Here is a 17,045-nt window from a genome sequence, read left to right as displayed (position 1 = left end):
TAAGGGGAGTGCTTCGAGCACAACATGCCTTGCAAGATCACCATAGATGGCACATAATGGCTATGGCTCCTTTTAGTGCCATAGCGTACCTTGAAAATCTATCAAATGACCCCATAAATTATCATGTCATTTTCTCTAAAATAATCTAATCCAACAATATCAGATCTTCTAGCTCCACTTCATCTATCCTTTAGCTTCAGGTACGGACAATAATTATGAGCACTATAATAGAAATGTTCATATACCAAAGAAAGGCTAGCGGGCATTTATGCAATATAATAAAAAAAATTACCCTACATTATCAGAAATAATGCACAACCCTTCATCTTGTGCATCACAGTGACAAGATAATTAGCGAACTGACCAATTTAGTAAAGTTAACCAAGCCGACTTACGAGGTAAAATGGAATCAATTTTATAGTTGCATATCACATAATGTTGCTCTATAAGCTCCAGGGTCAACATGATGAAATAGCGAACATGTTATATCCAACATTCATGTTTCATTTGACGGAGACTCGTGTTCTCCCTTGAGATGGTCTGATTAATAGTTGGTTTGGAAGTAGACCGTGCAAAATGGATCATCCTTAGTTAATTCACACAAGATAAACAAGAAAACTATTGTTTGGAATCCAAGAAAGAACCCATTCCCCTACACAAAATATTAGATGCAATTTTCAACGACATAATGTCCAACTAAAAATGATTTTTTTTCTGTTCACTATCAAAGGAGTGGCCGAATACCGTTTGAGCGGCCGAATTATGTGCAACTAAAAAAGGAAACCTTAATTTGCTAGTCGTTGCTGATTTTCCGATTGTTAAAGTTCCAGCCTTATCATATAGTTTGTACTTACGACACCATGTTAGTATGATCTTCACTGAAATAAGGCATGCAAACGACTAGCGAATTATTATCTGATTAGAATATGTCGTCGAAACTATTTATACTAACAGTAGGAGCACCTGAAGTAGCAATTGGAAATACCCCTAAAAAAGGAGCAATTGGAAATGACATTCGTTAGCTGAATATGGTAACAAGATGGAGGGTTACAGATTCGAAAAGTTGTCTGCTGAACCATGTAATATGTATCTTAGCTAGAAAAAATAACACATACCTGTAATAAGCAAACATGCGTGCATCTCTACTTCTAATGGAGCAGTTGGTAGTCTCGCTTTTAGATTTTTTTTCATCCCACCTCCCATGGTTTTTTTTTGGTACCTCCTCCCACCTCACACTGAGCCACCACGAACCAAAAAACCCTCGTACCGAGGCCCCCACCCGCCCCACGCACTCCAGGGCCTAACCTCTGATCGCACCCAAAGACAAACGAAGTAAACAAAATCTACGAAAATTAACCAACGAAAAAAAACCTACGAGAATTAACCAGCGAAAAAAAAACTAAACCAATCGCCCGCACTTACGAGCGAGGTCTCCTGCCCTCGAGCGAGAACAACTCGCACGCACGACCGGCCTCGCACATCAAAGGCGCCTCACTCGCCGCCCTCCATCGGACACGTCCAGGATCCGGCGCTGAACACGTCCAGGATCCGCCGCCGAACACGTCCAGGATCCGGCGCTGATCCTGGACGAGGAGACGCCGACGAGATATAGGTATTATTTGATACAGCCATCGCATCTCATACATCCATCGCATCTCATACCAGTTTCATACAGCCATCTCATCCCATACAGCCATCGCATCTCATACAGCCACGCATGAACAGTTTACTCCTAATGCGAGTGGACTTTTCTCCATTTAGTTGGGGGCTACTGTAAAAATACCAGCAGTTGGCAGTGCTTTCACAGAAAAGTATGAGGCCCAACCCACATGAGAAAGCCAATGCACGTGACTGCACTTCAGTAACCTGTTACAGTGAAAGAGTAGATGCAATTTAGATGGCTTTCACATAACTGGAGAAAAGGTTGAGTTACATTCATCTGAGCAAGGAACACATGACCAGAAGTAGGCAAGCATGCTAACCATCACTAAGAGAAAACTGATTTCTAACTTCTAAGAGTATATAACCAGGAGATCCAGATCCATTAACGCCTCGTGTCATACCTTATGTGTCGCCCCCCTCCATTCATCCATGCATGGAATCTACTAAATTGTAAGCCAGGTTTGAATTTTAATACCCAAATGATCTTTACTTTCTACTACAAAACTACCTTGGAGTTTAATTGGAGGGGGGTGACACATAAGGCATTGTATAGAAAAGAGATCAAGGCATTATACAAGCATTGTTTCATAGCACAATCTAGGAAAAAATCCTTCGTTCAGGAAGAACGACAACCCAAGATGTATCGATGAGAAGATCCAAAGTTGCTTTGCATTAATCAAAATCAAAAGTTGCGGCGGCAAGACAACCTGTTAAGCTAACATACGTTTAGACATTAGCTCAGGGACAATTGCCTTCTGAACCCATATTAAGCAAAATAAGCCAGGTTTGAATTTTAATATCTCTGCCATTATTTCTTTTAAACTGCGCAAGAAAAATAAAAAATGAATTTCACACCTCAAGAAAGTACTAAATACAACTACAATACTTTAATATGAGAGAATTGCACACAGTAATTCTGTTATAGCATTTGGTGTTTGATTGTGAAAAAATCAGTAATTCTGTTATAGCATTTGGTGTTTGATTGTGAAAAAAAATCATATATGCAAGCATACAGAAAAAATCTAAAATCCAAATATTTGTGTAATTACTTCCTTTTGAACAATTGTCATGGCCAGGTCAAAAGATATACAAGTTGTAACATTTCTAACAAAAGATATAGAAATTGCAGCATTTCTAACAAATAAAAGAGATACATTGTTCTGTTTCATCTCAGTTAGTCCACTTACTATTTTACCAGAAATAAGGGTGCGCACCTTGACATTCCATCCTGGCATCCTTGCTTCTTTGACTACTTAATAGTCAAACTCACAAGAGTCATACATTCAGCAGGGAGTACCTCTCTCCTGTAAACAGTCTATACAGAAGATTTAGAGCAGAAACAACAAGTTAAATCATTGTTGTTGTCTAGCATATATCTCTAAGGTACTCATGCACATCAGGTTGCATTTTTCAGCATTTTTTTACAGTTAAATCATTGTTGTTCTTCTTATTCCAACGAAAAAAGTTTCTAAAAGTGGTGTGTCAATGGATAAGTCTACAGCCATAATGAAATATCAAGAGCTAAAAGCATTTGTACTGAAGAAATAAAATAATCATAAAGGACCAACAGCTCTATGTACAAAATAAATTGAATCGGTTGTAAAAGCATTGTACATAAAAGTAGTGGTGTTTAAGAGAAATAATTTTGTGGTAGTGACATGCCGCTAGCACGAAATGCCATTTATAATGTAGTAAAGATATACCATCATCTTTTTTTTCAGTTTCTCCATAATGAACTACAACCATTCTTCCAACTTCACATGGTGTGTTATGTAAGCAGAAACGCTGTTTTGTACGCATGATGTGTCATGTGAGCATAAACGCTATTTTGTAATCTGTACAAGCACATTACTGTCATATAGTCTTCTGGAGTTGTCATTCCTTTTAAATTCAGTATGTTTGTTGTGGTCCTGGTCTCCTTCACTTATGAAAATCAAGAAAAAACTTGGTCCTGGTGCGAGGCTTCTGAAAAGCAAGAAAAACAGTTAAAACAATGACAATAGATATTTTCGTCTGGGCGTTTTTTTGCTACATACATCAAACAATGATCTTTCCGTCTCAGGGAGCTGCCGTCTGATAGGTACATATGGGGAATTCAAAAAGCAAGGCAAGTGAACATCAACCAGATGAAGACGTACCTACAGGTATATTTCTCGCTTTCAGAATTTCGTACACATGGCAAGCATCAGGCCCTTCTCACAGTGACATGGTCTATACATCATGTGTTGCAGGCCATATGGATGGGACAAATGTTGACGATAGTTACTCACTGGATCCAGGTATAAGTCTGTGTGAATATTGCCTACATACTTTGTCACCTATATATCATTGGCCTTGTATTGATCCAGGCAACAACACATCAGATGGATCAAGTTTGCTACTGTGGAAACGTCGTATCCGGTTCAGGGCGACGGCTGCATGTTATAAAGGCAGGGGCGCGACTCCCTGATAGTGTACAAGTTGTTGAGATTGAAACTTGAGATACAAGGGATAAGCTACTTGGAGTACAAGGGATAAACTAGAGAGAATATTGTTACAGAGAATATCTATCTAGCCTATGCGGTTCAACCTGAATACATAGTTGCACCGGTTGCACCGAACCACCTTGACATATAGCAACGTTGTTTAACACCCTCCCTTAATCACAACTTGGTCAAGTTGAGATTACTCTTGAACTCTTCAAAACTTTTCGTAGGCAATGCTTTTGTGAAGCCATCTGCAACTTGATCTCGTGAATGCACAAAGCGAATATCCAATTGTCTCTTTGCAACTCTTTCTCTGACAAAATGAAAATCTATCTCAATGTGTTTTGTCCTGGCATGAAAAACCGGGTTAGCAGACAGATAAGTAGCACCCAGATTGTCACACCATAAACATGGAGTTTTGGTGTGCTTCACACCCAGCTCTCTCAACATGGACTGAACCCAGATAATCTCAGCAGTAGCATTTGCTAAAGCTTTATACTCAGCTTCAGTGCTAGATCGTGATAAAGTAGCATGTTTCTTTGCACACCATGATATGAGATTTGGCCCAAAGAAAACTGCAAATCCACCAGTGGAGCGTCTGTCATCTATGCATCCTGCCCAATCAGAGTCAGAAAAAGCACTGACAAGATTTGATGAAGATTTGGTGAATGTAAGACCAAGACTCATAGTATTTTTCACATATCTCACTATGCACTTGGCAGCAGTCCAATGAACAGTAGTGGGTGCATGAAGAAATTGGCATACTTTGTTGACTACAAAGGATATATCTGGCCTTGTTAAGGTGAGGTACTGAAGTGCTCCTACTAGACTTCTATATCTAGTACTATCTTCTTGACCCAAGGGATCTCCCTCTTCAAGTGACAATTTTTCTGTGCTAGACAAAGGAGTTGGGGAGGTTTTACATCCTTGCAAGCCAACTCTCCTTACCAGATCAGCAGCATACTTTTCTTGAGAGAGATGAAGGCCATCCTCAGTTTTCTTTACCTCAATCCCTAAGAAAAAATGTAAGTCTCCCAGATCTTTAAGAGCAAACTCAGCACTTAGATCCTTCAACAATCCTGTCACTGCTTCATTAGATGAACTTGTGACAATAATATCATCAACATAGATAAGAACAAAAATAGATGTTTTGCACTTATTGTAGATGAATAGAGACGTAACAGATTTCGAAGGAACAAAACCAAGTGCTTGTAGTTTCTGACTGAGACGAGAATGCCATGCCCTGGGAGCTTGCTTCGGTCCATATAGAGCTTTGTCAAGCTTACACACATGAAAGGGTTTATCCTTGTTCTCAAAACCAGGAGGTTGTTTCATGTATACTTCCTCTTCCAGAACACCATGAAGAAACGCGTTATGCACATCTAGTTGTCTGAGACTCCATCCCCTAGAAACAGCAATAGACAGTACAAGGCGAATAGTAGCAGCTTTGACCACTGGACTAAAGGTGTCCTCATAGTCTATGCCATACCGTTGTTTGAAGCCTTTTGCAACAAGTCTAGCTTTGTAGCGGTCTATGGTTCCATCGGACTTTCTTTTGATCCTATAAACCCATTTACAATCAATCAAAGTTTTACCTCGTCGTGGAGACACAAGATGCCACGTCTTATTTTTTTGAAGTGCCATGTATTCCTCTTCCATGGCCTTTTTCCAGCGCGTATCCCTGAGGGCTTCATCAAGCGTACCAGGTTCACCTGTAGTACACGCTAAACCGAACTTGGTTATTTGTTTATAATTGACGGGTTGAATTACTCCCTTTTGTAGTCTTGTACGAGGTTGAGCAGAAGAGGTGGCAGCATCGGCGGGCGCAGAGGATCCAACCTCTGGACCAGACAATCCCGATGCAGATCCCCCTGGGGCTCCCGACGCACCAGCCGCGCCAGCAGTCGTGGCGGCGGGATCTTCTGTGGCGACGGGCGATGTTGGAGTCGTGACGGGAGGCGCAGAAGATCCAGACCGCGTGGAGGGTACGGGCCTGACCGGATCCGCCTCGGATCGCACGCCTGTCGTGGGCTGGGGCGAATCCACGCCAGATCGCGCGCCCAGCTGCTGGTGGCGCATGTAGTGGCGGGGTCCGCCCGCGGGTTAGCGGGCCAGGGGCTCCTACCACATGGGCTCCAGGGATTGGCGCAGGTCGGACGCCGCTTCTGGCCTAGCCGAGGCGAGCCGCGTGGCCGCCGCTGGGTCACTGTCGCCGCGCCTGGCGGGCGACACAGAATCTGGCGCGCTGGCGCCCTGCTGCGACACGGATCCCGGGGCAGATTTTCTGCCATACTGCTGGAGCTCCAATCCCGATGAGGATCTGTTCCCCGTTGTGTGACACATAAAATGTGGACTGTTTGGGGTGATTTCTTCACCATTCTCTGTGATTCCTTCATCATTTTCTGCACCATTGCCATCTGGATCATCACAAAGCTCAAGTGCACGGTGATGAGGATTAGTCATCATATGATCAATACAGTTATTTACCCCTTGACCGGTGAGACTAGGTGGTAAGAGAAGAATTTCTTGACGAAGTAGGGCACCGGCACTGGGATGAAGGGTGGCAAAGGGAAATTTTGTTTCATCAAAAACGACATCTCGTGAAATGTAGACGCGTCCAATTGAAACATCAAGGCACTTGACGCCTTTGTGTTGTGCACTGTAGCCAATGAACACACATTGTTTTGACCTAAAACTGAGTTTTCGATTGTTGTAAGGGCGAAGATTGGGCCAACAAGCGCATCCAAACACACGGAGAGAAGTGTAGTCTGGTTTGCTGTGAAGAAGCCTTTCGGTGGGAGTTTCATTGTTGATAACATGACTAGGTAGCATATTGATGATATGGACAGCTGTGAGAAAGGCCTCATCCCAAAATTTTAAGGGCATAGAGGCGCCAGCAAGAAGGGCAAAGCCAACTTCGACAATGTGTCTATGTTTGCGTTCAGCAGACCCATTCTGTTGATGGGCATATGGACACGACACATGGTGAGAGATGCCAAGTTTTTGAAAGAAGGAGTTGAGCTTCTCGTATTCTCCACTCCAATCAGATTGGAGGGCGATGATTTTGGTGTCAAATTTTCTTTCAACTAAATCTTAGAAATTAAGAAAAACTTCGCATACATCGGATCTTTTCTTGAGAAGATAGATCCAGGTAAATTTACTATAGTCGTCAATGGAACTCATATAATACGTATGTCTACCAACAGAGGAGCGAGCTGGTCCCCACACATCAGAAAAGATAAGCTGCAAAGGTTTGGTAGAAATACCTGTGGAAATAGGATAAGGCAACTGATGACTTTTAGCTCTTTGGCGGGAATCACAAATTGTTTCAACATCACGCTCTCCAACATATGGGAGCTTATTTTTCCTAAGCAAACGCTCAAATAAAGAAAAAGATGCATGTCCTAATCGATCATGCCACCGTGTGGATGAGACTTTGGTGGCACTAAAAACTTGTTTATTGAGTCTTCTTATCTCCGAAATCAATGGGTAAAGCCCTCGAACACATCTACCTCGATATAGCACCCTCCTCGTGGCCTGATCCTTGATCAAAAAGAAGAAGGGGTGAAATTCAAGAAAGACATGATTATAAATGGCAATGCGATGAACAGAAAGGCGACTTTTGGAAGCACTAGGAACATGCAAAAAAATTCTAAGATGAATTTTTCTATGAGGGGTTTTAATAACAGAATGACCAATGTGACCAATCTTAATACCTTCTCCACTAGCGGTGTGGATGTGATCTTGGCCGCGGTATTTCTCACGCATGGTCACTTTTTCCAACTCACCGGTGATGTGGTTCGTGGCTCCACTGTCGACGTACCAATTCGTGTCAACACCATATGAGGCTTCAGCTGCCCCGGCCACCTTTTCATCTTGAGACGATGCATCATCATCATCTTCAAACCGGTACCAGCAATTTTTGGTTGAGTGACCCAACTTGCCACAGATTTGGCACCGAACAGCGTCCGGGCATGATCTGTTGCTGTTGGAGGAGCTGGTGCGCTGGCCCCTATTGTTGGTGGATGAGGGTCGGCTGCCGCCGCGTGCGTTGTTGTTGTTCTGGCCGCTGCTGTTGCCCCCTCCGGAGCTCTTGCCCTTGTTGCGAGGAGGGTCGCGGTAGCGGGAGCCGCCGCCGCGGCCGCGTGTGGCGATGTTCGCCAAAGATTTGAAGCCGCCGCCGGTCCCTGCCCCTTGGTACAAAGCCACCCTTTGATCAAAGTTACTCATCTGAGCAAACAATTCATCAAGGGTGACCGGGATGGTGCAGGCGTCAAGGGCAGAGACCAACGACTGGTAGTCCATGTCGAGGCCGTTGAGGATGTAGGAGATCAGCTCGTCATCCTCAAGTGGCCGCCCCGCCGCTGCAAGCTCGTCGGCGAGGGTGCACATCACTGCAAAAAAAACACTTCCGTGATGATACGTGTTTGTCATAGTAGGTCGCGTTTTTTGTCATGCATGTACATCCATGACAAATTTATGATAGAATCAAGATAGTCATACATGTGTTGTCGTAGAAGTGTTCCATGACATTACCAAAATTATCATCACGGAAGTGTCCACTTCCATGACGATAAATCGCGCGTCACAGAAGTGCTTTCGTCAAGGGTGACCGACATGTGGCATCCACCGTAACGGAACACCGTTAAGCTATCGGGTCGGGTTTTGGATCCGATAACACGTTAACAGCCCCGACCAATGGGGATTTTCCACGTGTAAAATCATCATTGGCTGGAGGAAACACGTGTCGGCTCATCGTTGGGACAGATGTCATCCACTCACTGGACAGAAGGCGCCTATGGTACATTGACATGTGGCACGACCCAACAAGTTTAAATGGGCCGGCCCAACTAAAGGCCCACAAGATTTTGTGGCCCTTAATGGGTCGGCCCAGTTAAAGGCCCACGAGATTTTGCGGACTATAATGGGCTGGCCCAGCTAAAGGCTCACAAGATTTCGCGAGCCATAATAGGCCGGCCCAGGTAAAGGCCCACAAGATTTTTGTGTGCCATAATGGGCTGGCCCAGGTAAAGGCCCACAAAATTCTTGTGGATCATAATGGGTCGGCCCAGCTAAAGGCCCACGAGATTGCGCCGACATTAATGGGCCGGCCCAGCTGTACGCCTACAAGATTTTGAGGACCCTAGTAGGCCGGCCCATTAACTGGCTGCCATGTTTTGGGCCAAATGCCGGCCCATAATTGATCTGGTCCATTAATGGCCTGCCACGTTCCGGGCCTAATAATGGCCCATATAAGATCCGGCCCGTTAAAAGCCTCCCACTTTCTGGGCCAAATCACGGCCCAGATCAGGTTCGTCCCTTTAAGAGGCTTTGGGCTCAATTATGGCCCATATCAGATTCGGCCCATTGACTGGACGCTATGCTTTTGGGCCCACTTGCTAAAGGCCCATTTAGTAATTCAGCCTGATATTAGTTTCGGCCTGTTAAGGGCCCATTTAACATTTTGGCCCTATATTAATTTCGGCCTGTTAAAAGCCCGTCATATAATTGGGCCTAACTATAACCCGGTTTGCATCCGGCCTGCTCGCAGCCGATATCTGATTGGGCCAAATAAGGATCGAGACAACTTTGGCCTGTTAAAAGCCCGTGAATTGATTCGCACAATCATGGGTCGGGGTCCATTTCGGGCTGCCGCCGGCCCGTGAGCTATTCGGCATGTTGCAGGCCCAGGCTACTTCTCAGCCTCCTAAAAGCACATTGAGTTTTCTTGCGAAAAGAGGGTCGGGGGTTACTCGGCCTATTAAAGGCCCGAATCTACTAGTGGGCCAGTTTGACAGGGCCCATGATGCGGATCATACATCGTGATTGCATGACAGCCCGATTATATACCGTAATTTTACGGTTTGGCCGGTTTACTGCGAAGACTGGACATATATACAGTAAAAATAACTGCAGCATCGTGAATAAGAAAAAACCTAGACTATACAATAAAGAAATTACGACATATTACATCCACTGGGCATCAAAGTTCGCTACTACGATAATAAAGCACAAGCAGACAGCAGATTACATACACTGGGCATCAAAGATCGCCAGCAGTGCAAATAAACACGCCGACAAAATAATATACAAAACCGACAGCACTTCAATAGAGTTCAAGAAAGGTTAGCCCTGCTGGGGAGCTGCAGGGCAAGCAGCTGAGCAAGAAGATGAGACTGCGCTTGTTTCAACACTTATATATTCCTCACTCTGAAAGATAAACAAGCAGACAGATGACAGGTTTGGCACATAAAATTATCAGTGCTGACAATTCATCACATTTCTTACTGACGAATAAAGTGACACAGTTTAAAATTGCATTAACACAATATGGTATTGTTCAGGTCAAGATATGGCAGGAAATGACATTGTGAAGGAATTGGCAGCTTCACGACACCACTGAATTACAGATCAAGAACTCATAAGTACCAATGGTTAGTGTGTTGTCAATTTATCCCATTTCAGATTGGCAAATAAAGAGACGGTTTAAATAATAGTAGAATGATATGACATTGTTCATAGTTAAGACATTGCAGAATATGACATTGTGCTGTATTGGGTAGGTTCACCACACCACTGGATTACGGATGAAGAACAGAAGCATACATGCAGTGCAAAAGAAGATCACTTGCTCTGTATAGTTTAATTACATGGTATGAAGAAGGAACTTGGTTGTACAACTGAAAACTTAAATTGAGAAGGACAAACTTTTGTTTATGAACTACATAATAAACTTTAAATATGCAATTTGATGCAAACACCAAAAATAAACAGCTGTTGCAGTCATGCCTAACCAAATATACACAACAAACTTTGAAGGCTTGAGAAGGACAAACTTATATTACTGGTGAAGACAGGCTCTATAAAGCCCTTGTCCATGCTGATGGGGGTGCAATTCAAGAAGTTTAGCACAGAATCTTCTTCATAAGCATTGCCTTTATTCTACATTTTGTTAAGAGTAAATATAGATGTGATAATATACGAAAAAATGGAGAATATTTAAGATAAGATGAAGAGTGATGCTACATAACCAAGTAGCTATAAATGTATGTGTAGCAATACAGACAAAAGGCGCAGCCAAGAGCAATGCACAGCTAAACTTCTTCAGTACCAACCTTATGGTAAGAGTAAATATAGATCTGATGTGTAGAAAATGGAGGGCAAAGGAAAATAAGCTGCAGAGTGATGGTACATGAACAACTACCTGTCAATATAAGTACACTGATAAAGGACATCATGTACTTACAAGAACAATGCCGAGCTAAAAAAATTCATTGGCATTGGATATATTCTACACTAATGTAACCATTCATACAGATCAGATAATTTGGAGCGAACAACTGATAAGCAAGCTATCATGCATACTTCTGTCACATAATGAACCAGGTATGTATGCAAGTACAGTGATACAGGACAACAGGTACTAACAAGAGCAAAGCAGCGGGCAGCATATTTGCGATATCATGTCGTTCTTTTCAAACCGGAATTCTTCTTCGAGCTGATTTCCTACAAAAAAGATCCGTAAGGCACATGCGGAAAAGTAGAAGTTCAAATTGTCATGTAATTTTATAGACAGTGCCTCATCCTGGGAACGAGACCAGTGCATAACAAGGTTTTTCGATTCAATGCCTTCTAAATTTAGCACAGCAGACTTCACTGAAAATTCGTTTATAGACTTGCCATCAAAGTGTGATTTCCTCAGGTTACACCGATACTGCTGCAATGCTTCCTTGAAAAGCACAAGCAAGCTTTGCTCGTCATGACTATCCAGATTGACCCTCACCTAGTTACAACAATGTAATGTAAATCATTGATGTGTTCGATCAGCAGAAAACAGGAAAATAATAACCATGAATAATAGCACTTACACGTAAGTTGGACAGGAAGATGTGAAAATGGTGTTTGTCTTCACTATAATCTTCCCATGATGGGAATATATGCACGTAGTCCCTAACAACATCAAAAGCATTATCTTTTAAACTGGGAATAAATGGAATGGGGTTCCAATCTGCAGGAATTGGCTGTCTCTGCAGTTGGGATAGGTCTTCGGCCGGTGGACTTGCTGTACTTTTTGCTGGAGTGGGATTTTTCTGTGGTACAGCTGGTGCTATGGCAAATGAAATCGGTATACCTTTTGCTGGAGTGCAGATCCTGTGTGGTGGGGCTAGTGGTGTGGCCAGTGAAGTATGGGTACGGTCTGCTGGAGTCGGTCCTATGTTTTGTGTCACTGGTTGTACAGCCAATATGAGTGGGGCGCTGTCTGATTTCTCTGGCACCACCACGTTTTTCAAGGACTTTGCTGGTGCTCCTTCAGGTTTGGCAATCACCCTCTTCCTTTTTGATGTCTGATGCACAAGAACAACATTTGAGTGGAAAAACATGGTATGACGACAGATGGAATATGTATTGATAATGGATGGGCATGGCATCTCGATTTATATGATGAGTAAACTAAGCAGATGGTGGTGCAACAAAGTAGAAGAAATGCAAGACAACATATGCAAGATACGCGCAATCAATAAAACCTTGCCAAATTAGAACAGGCACCTTGATGGGTGAACAAGACAGGCCATCTGCTTTTGACTCCTCGAGGTTAGAATAGTCATTCGGATGATATTCTGAACAAGAATCAACAGGTGGGGAGCGTACGAGTTTCATTGCTTCCAGAATGGCACTCAATGCCTTGGTGCCAATTTTGTAAGTCATTGTAGTGTTCCACAATATTCTTCTAATGCGCGGATTCTGATATTCACTGTAATTGCGTATAATATCTGAGAACCATGAAAACATAAATAGTTGTGAGATTATCTTTATAATGCAGATGTTATTCTAATATAGGGGCGCCCCTGTAAACACTTATGTGCTATCACTGGATTCTGATGAGGGAGCTCATGTGTGCTGTAATATCGTGCGTGCATTTACATAATCTGGCAAAAGTACACAAAAAAATAGGCTCCAGAAGTAAGGATAGCTGGCAGATGATAGGTTCATAATATACTGTATAGAGAGTTTATTGCCAAACCATGATAACAAGAGCACACAGCAACTAGGCAGATCATAGTGTACATAACAGGGGTACACCATAACCACGATATATAAATCGGGAAAGTGCAACTGGCTTGAAAATACGGTGTTGTATTGCAGCTAGTAATTGAAAGCCTATCGATCACGTACAGGCCAGCACTGTCGAACATGGTAAAGAAGAGCAAGCAGATTTTGGATAATAAAATGTTGGTTGCGCTGTGCCCACACATGATGAACCAGAGCGCATTAAGAATGCAACTCCCAGCTGCCTCTCGACCATTTCAGGCGGTTGGATGAAGATCCTACATCTCCTACCCTTCTTTTTCCTCGTCTCTGATTCTTCCCATATAGAACACCGCACGGGCCGCCGGCCGGACCACTGGCCCCCACCGCCTGTGTTCCTCCGCCACCCCACCCCCCACCCGCGTCGAGTTTTCTTCGTTCGGCGAGGCCCCACAACCACCCGAGCCCCTTGGATCGCACCGGCGAACTCCGGCGAGCTCTGAAAAATTGACTGACCCAATTTTGAAATTTAGTCTACTGTGATTTAACTAGTGTGGAATATAAAAGGGGAAAACTATAAGCATTGGGAGTATAGTGTTGAGCGTGCCATGGCGGATCTGAAGGTGCAAACCGGACAAAGGCAACTTCGCAACCAAGACAAGAAATCAGAGTAAAGCAGTGGCGATCTATTTTCTTGCTACGATAAATAAGTTGAGAAGATACGAAAGAGTACCGCCTCTGGTGCGGCGCCGTGTACGCATCTGCTGAGAATTTAACGGTGCTGCGGTAGCGATGGCTGTCGGCAGCGTGGAAGCAGATCTAGGAGGGCAGACGGTGGCGGCGGGGCGCGGTGGACGAGATGGTCGTAGGAGCGGCGCCGGCAAGGTGGACGATGGCGGGGATGAAGTGAGAGGACGGGATGCAAGGATCCTGGTCCGAAGGCGTGGATGAGAGAGGTCGATCTCTTGTAATGGACGGCGGCGGCGGGGATCAGCTCCATCATGGTGGAGGAGGACGGCGGTGGATGGGGTGGCGGACGGCGGCGAAAGGAGGAGGGTGGGGTGGAGAGGGTGTTTTGGCGCCCACAGAGTGCGAATGGGGAAAAAGGAGGTAGAGAGGAAGGGGGGAACCATGTATTCAGGGCGCGCTTGTCTCAAATGCGAGGAAATTTACAAACTTAGCCCCCGTTTCAAATTTCTACTACATCACAGCAACATTAGTCGGTTGGGGATAGGACGGTAATCTCGCATACACCGAATATTTGCCGACGAGAGTTTGTTTTTGGCGCCCACCGTGTATGAATATGAATTGGGGAGGGAGTCGATTTCGGTCGAGGGCACACTGTGTTTTGGCGCCCACCGTGTATGAATCCGGGTGAGAGGCGGTTATGTCACGTTTGGGTGAAATTACAAACCTACCCCTATCAAAACCTATAGATATCCAGCAGATAGGCTTTGCATGGTAGGGATAGGCAGTAGTGATTTCCATCTCGCAGATTTTGGTTTCGGGCGGTTACTGCGACTTTCCCCGCTTTGTTCAAATTTTCCGCAGTGCACGTTTACCGTGCCAACTCAATTCGAATCCCGTTTCATTCTACTATTTTATTTCGGGCGGGATCCATTTTCAATTGGAATTACATTCTATATACATCATTTTTTTATATATACTTTCAAAAGCACAACACCATTTATACATAAATATGGTTTACAAATGGCATGATCTCAGATTCATAAGGTTGTATCCATCAATTTGGATTTTCAAATATTTGAAACCACTTTATGTTGAAATCCAATGTATGCATTCCTCGCTAACTGTCTCCAATTAATGTGTGTTTCATGCGGGGGTTTTTTAACTTCTCAAACATGTATAATGTGTTTCACACACGCAACATATAGTCAGCGGCGGAGCTATGTTGTGGTCTGCAGGGGCCATGGCCCCCCAGCCTGGGTAAATTATGTGAAGGAAAAAATTGGGAGAGGAAGATTAGAAGAAATATAGACTTTTGCCCCCCCCCCCAAGCATCCATATTTTCTGTTTGGCCCCCCCAAACAATTTTGCCTAGCTCCGCCAGTGCATATAGTGTAATCCAAGGTTGTCAGAATCGCGATTCTGTTGTACGATTCTACGACTTTATGATCCAAATTAACCCCTTTGATTCTACGATTTTGGTTCATAGAATCTACGTTTCTACGATCCTGATAGTGAAGATTCTATGATTTGCGATTCTACCATCGGAGCTCCGATCCGATTCAAGATCACGATTCTGACAACCTTGGTGTAATCCCGTTTAGACATTAATTGCATATAAAACATGCATTGTTTGTAATTGAAGAATCTATGGATCACCAATATTGATAAACTATATAACATTACACGTTTGCCCAAATTCAAATGAATATGCATGTTTGATACACCAATTTGCGTTATGATATTATCATGTCGTGATCTCCAGTTTAAATATTTGAATCCCCTTTAATCCAGATATTCGTCTCATATAGCTATCACTCATGCTTATATAGGACTATCTCTCTAGACCTATACGCGTTCATCGTCTCTCGGGCATCTCTCGTGCTACATGTATGTCGACAGTGATCTTTTATCTTCGTAACACACTGATGGTACTCTCTCCCTCGACCTTCATCACTCTATCTCTCTCTAAGTATATCTCGCTCCCTGCTATGTGTCTCTAGCTATGATTCTCCATGTGGAATCTCTTTCTCTCACACAAACACAAAACTTTGTCTCCCGGGGTCTCATTTCTCTCAACTATTCCCATGTGTGCCACTCGCACACCCCTCATACAGAGATGTCTTTCGCTCCTTAGATATGAGAACCTACGACTCTTCCTCTTCAATATCTCTTTCTCACACACAAAGACAAACTCTGTCTCCCAGGGTCTCATATTTCTCCATTGTTCTCTTGTATGTCGCTCAAACACACCCTCTCTCCCTAGAGATATCTTGTGTTCCCTCACATGTCTTTCTAGCTATCACTCTCATTGTGAAATATCTTTCTCTCTCGCAGACACAAAACTCCGTCTCTCTGGATCTCATTTCTCTCTGATATCTGTTTGTATGTGAATCACATGCACCCTCTCTCTATCTCTCTCACACCCACACACATAACCCAGCCTTCTGATCCACTCGACTCCTATCTCCAGCGCACACTAGCTAGCATCTTTATCTTTCTATTTATCTGTTTCTCCATCAACCTTCTTTCTCGCCCTCACTCTTGATTCCTATCACGCACACTATATATGTTTCGCTCTACATGCAGTCAAGTGCCCTCTCACACACATATATAACTTCACCCTTTGAACCACCCGACGGTCATCTCCGACACCCAAACTAACAGATGTCTCTCTAGCTAGCATCTCCATCTCTGTATCTATCTGTAGTTTCTCCATCAACATTTCTTTCTCGCACAGAGTCTTGCTTCCTATCACCCACACTATATATGTCTATCCATACATATGCATTTATAGGTTGATCTCTTTTTCACAATCGTTGCGCCTCACCCCCTCTGCTCGCCATAGATGCATGCTCCATCCCATGCCATTATCTCTTAAAGACAAAAACACATGCTCAATTGTCAGGCCTTCTTCCCTGCATTCTCACATGCATGCATATTGTCATACCGATCCGTCTCTCCCATGTCGTTGATCTTAGGACTTATGTCTTCTTTCTTTTATCTCGATCATGCGCGCGCACACACACACATCCCACGTATACATGTATACCTCTCACACATGCACGTTCAAGGTCTCTATGTCTCCATACGTAGTTAATTACCCTCAATCCTAATGCCACATCGAATCGTTCTCCTCTTTTGTGCACATAACTTCCGCCTGGATGGGCAAAACACACACTCACACTTAACAATCTCCTTCTA

The 17,045-nt window shown here is 43.7% G+C and overlaps 1 long non-coding RNA gene and 1 pseudogene across 2 annotated transcripts in view; both read right to left on the bottom strand.

Moving 5' to 3' along the window:
* Nucleotides 1-1,709: 1,709 nt before the first annotated feature.
* LOC119310422 overlaps nt 1,710-17,045 on the bottom strand; it is a 46,975-nt gene continuing 31,639 nt past the window's right edge. The window contains exons 2-4 of one of the 2 annotated variants that reach the window (XR_005150703.1): nt 2,877-2,977; nt 2,387-2,484; nt 1,710-1,866 (exon numbers count right to left, since the gene is read on the bottom strand). This is a non-coding gene — a long non-coding RNA (uncharacterized LOC119310422). The remainder of the gene's footprint in view (nt 1,867-2,386; nt 2,485-2,876; nt 2,978-17,045) is intronic. The other variant, XR_005150704.1, reaches the window with a different exon arrangement.
* Nucleotides 8,342-8,480, bottom strand: LOC119351584 (annotated as a pseudogene).

The sequence above is a fragment of the Triticum dicoccoides genome, chromosome 1B (genome assembly GCF_002162155.2).
Source record: "Triticum dicoccoides isolate Atlit2015 ecotype Zavitan chromosome 1B, WEW_v2.0, whole genome shotgun sequence".
In the NCBI taxonomy this organism is placed as follows: domain Eukaryota; kingdom Viridiplantae; phylum Streptophyta; class Magnoliopsida; order Poales; family Poaceae; genus Triticum; species Triticum dicoccoides.
This window is presented reverse-complemented; position numbering and strand designations above follow the sequence as displayed.